Consider the following 3911-nt stretch of genomic DNA (forward strand, 5'->3'; position numbering starts at 1 on the left):
ATATCCCCCCCATCCATTTCATTTTATTTCAAACATTTTTATTCAGCGTTTTTCAGTTTCCAGCTACTTATTTTCACAAATCGTAGACCTGGAGGTCCGTGTTTGCTGTACATACTGTCTGTATGCTGTTCTTTGTAAGATAATAGACGTCCTGTTTAGTCTTCTTGTAAAATATAGTGTTATATTTTATATAAGAAGGTGAGGAGGAGGGACGCTGCGAGCGCTGAGTTTAGATCGATCGGCTTTCAGCAGTTTGCTTGTTTTCTTTGAGAATCTGCCGTGGGGGAAAAAAACGTGCTCTCAGAAAAAAAAAGACACACATTAGATTAGATTACATTTTATTTTTGTGTGTTTGGAGCCTGAAAGAGCTGAACACTACTTTAACACTTAGCTACTTGTCTTTTTATAGGTTTTTAACATTTCATGTCCCAGTGGAAGGAATAAAACTTTAAAAAACCTGATTATTTATCTTCTAACATGTTGGAGATGAACTAAAGTCAGATGGGTTTTAGAAGTTGTGCTTTCAACGGGAAGAGACGCTGTTATAAACAGTTAATAACCACACAGATAAAATTTTCTACGTTGCCTTTTATGAAACAAAGTGAGGGTAAAAACTTACGCTACATACTTCTATTCTAGCATACAGTATACAAGTAGAAGTACAAACATTATTCGTTGTTACCTTCATTTCAGCGCAACTAATTGTCCGGAGTACATTTTTCTTGTTGGTATATTTGCATGTTTCTTTCTGGTCACTGCTCCTCCCACAGAGCTGAGAAAACCTGAAAAATATCGTAAAAAATAGTCTGCGGCTACGCACCACTGTGTATTAGGGTCATTATTGATAGAAAATTAAAAATAATAATAACGAAAATTTAATCTCCAAAAAATTCAGAAATTTTCTGGAAGAAAAATCGGAGCTTTCTTAGCTCCAAAATTAAAAAATCTGCAAACAATAACTGACAAATTTTAAATTTTACCTTAGAAATTTTAAAGAATAAGAGGAAAAAGAGCTCAAAAGGGTGAAAATTTGAGGGGAAAAAATCTAATTTTTAGACAGATCTTAGAAATTTTTCAGAAAAAGCAAGCAAATTTCTGAGCTCAAAAAGTCACATTTTCTAAAAATAAAAAATAAAAAAATCTGTTATCACCAAGGTGAAAATTCTCATGTTCTGTCTTTCAAAAGTGAAAACAATTTCAACTTTTGGAGCTCAAAAATAAATGTTTTTCCTAGAAAATTTCTAAGATTAATTTTTGTGTTTTTTCTTGTGAATTTGCTCCTTCTTTCTATGTAAACTGGCCCTAATAAACAGTTGTAGCCATGACTTCAAGTAACAATAAATTGTAAAGTGTTTACAGACTGTAATGTTTTTTTTAAGTAAATGAGTAGAAAAATAGTCGACCGGTTTTTGAGATTCACTTTAACAGGTCACAGGAAGTAGGATTTTTTTTTTCTGCCTGAATTTTTTTATTTTTTACGTAACTGCAGTTGAAGTATTACAAGTTTTTATTTTCTTTTGATTTTCCATGAAGGATTCAGACCCTGTGAAATATTCAGAAACATCATCTCCATATGTACAGTTTTTACATCAAAATGTTGGTTTTTCTGTCTGCTTTCACCCAGTGTGCCTCCCACTGCTGTAGGACTTATCTGTCAAAACCCAAAATATACTTAAAAAAATATATTTTCTAAGGTTTTTTTCCGCCTCTCTTAAATAAAAAAAATTCAAAAGTAGCCACTAGAAGGTTCAGATACTCATGAATATTAGTTTTTCATTTGTTTGACTTGTAGTTTTCCTACCGTGGTGTTTTGTTTGAGGCTTCTGCTGTATGCGCTCTGCTGCTCTAAAAAAGGCGGGAATCACCATAGCGACGGATGACTCAGCATGTTCTTTCTGGAATTTTCCACTCTATTTTTAGTCTCCTTCGTTTCTGCTAATAAGTTAGCGGAAATGTGACAGTTAAGGTTTGAAGGGAAGCGTGTTGATCAGACAGCTTCTTTTTGATTTTTCTGTTTGATCACAACTTGCTTTAATCGAGTTTTTAAAAGTTTTCCCCCCTCTACAAATCATTTTGAGTCCAAATAAAACACAACAGTTAGCTGAAGTCCTCCTGCCCCATCTTCATTTTTGAAATAATTAAATAAAAAGCTTCCTAGAAAGAAACACAGTCACAATCTATTACTCTTTAAACAGAAAAGAAGATTAAACTATATTAAAATGCCAAGTATTTCCTTGATGTTTATGCATAAATGTTTTACGGTAAATTCGTCTTTTTTCTTATGAATTACACTTGATGCACGATGAAAAGAAAATTGAGATTTATAAAAGTAGTTACAGCCTTTTCTAATATTTTTTTTTATTTAAAAGTTGATTTTGTTTTCTATTGCTTGTGCCTGAGAAATTCAGAAAGTCAAACTAATTAACACCTGCTTAAAGAGGAGGGTAAAAAAAGTATGTAAAGGTGAAAATTTGATTATTTAAAATGTGAGTTTAGCTTTTGTTACAATAGAAAACCACCTAAAAACTGTAAAATCTGGGTGGTGTATAAAGCTTTTTAACCCGAAACAGAATTGGTTTTCAGCTCAGTGCTACGTTAATAACCAAACGTTGTTTCAGGTACTTTCCTGTGGTTGTTCAGCTGTTGTGGGATTACATTACAACACTTCTGACTGGGTTTCAACAGCTCATAATCATGTTTTCTTCTCATCGGAAGAGTTTAAACAATTTCCTTGATGCAGAAAATTTGATGATTTGCATCGATGTGGAACCTGCAAGCATGTTTTCTGGGATTTGACTCGGTGTTTGAAGAAGTCGGTCTCAGTAAAAGTCTGTTTGTTTGATGTGAGATCACAATGTGAGGCTTTTTGTTTTCACCAGTCCAGCATCATCCAGTCCTCTGCGCTCCGGTTCGTTTAAAACCGACGCCGCTGGATGTGAATGCGGCTCCTTCCATTTATCTCTGTTGTACTGTTACTGTAGTGCTGCTGTAACAAATGTTTTCTAAGTTATTAAAACCAACATCTCAAGCATCTCCTACAAGAAACACTCTTTTTTTCCCCCTAAAAAGTTCAAGTTGTTGTTGCCTCTCAAACTAATAACTCACAATCATATAGATGTTTTTACATAAAATACACATTAACAGATTAATCTCACTAAGTTTAGTTGTTAATTTTTACAAAAAACCCATCCTGACCTTTCAGATTCTTCTAAAACACAACTTTATTTGCATTTGTACAACAGCCTCCAAAATATTGTACAAATGTAGCCAAAACAACAAAAGGTTTTTGTAACCAATTCCTGGGAATAAAACATATAGATTTCTTATTATTAATAATAAAATTCCCCGATTTTATTGCTAAATTAACATGTTCATAGAAAGTTGAGTGGCAAGAAAACATTTCAGGAGCACTTTTTTTTCTCCATTATTATTAACCCTCATTTTTCTCATTTTCCTACTGTCAGGATGTAAATATTTAAAATAAACATTTTTCTCAGAAAAAAATTGGAAATTTCTGAGCTCCAAAAGTAAAAAAAATTCAAGAACAAACTCAAATTCTGAGATTAATCTAAAAGAAGAAAAAGAAACAAAAACTTGGACATTTAAGTTTCAAAAGCCGAAAATTTACTAGAAAAACTCAGGTTTCAAATTAATCAGAAATTTTCTAGAAAAAGAACTAAAAATTATTGAAACTTCCAAAAAAAATAAAAAACTCTAGAAAACATTAGTCTCAAATTTTGAGTTTTTTGGTGGAAACTTACTCCCTTTTTTCCCTAAAATACCACTGCAGGTTATTTTGTTTTATTGCAAATCTTTAAAAAACATCTTGATGAACACAAATTACACAACTTTCTGCAAATATATATATAAAAAACAGTTTTTATGTCAAAAAGATACTTACACGCTGAACA

Source organism: Xiphophorus hellerii, chromosome 18 (assembly GCF_003331165.1).
Source record: "Xiphophorus hellerii strain 12219 chromosome 18, Xiphophorus_hellerii-4.1, whole genome shotgun sequence".
NCBI classification, from domain to species: domain Eukaryota; kingdom Metazoa; phylum Chordata; class Actinopteri; order Cyprinodontiformes; family Poeciliidae; genus Xiphophorus; species Xiphophorus hellerii.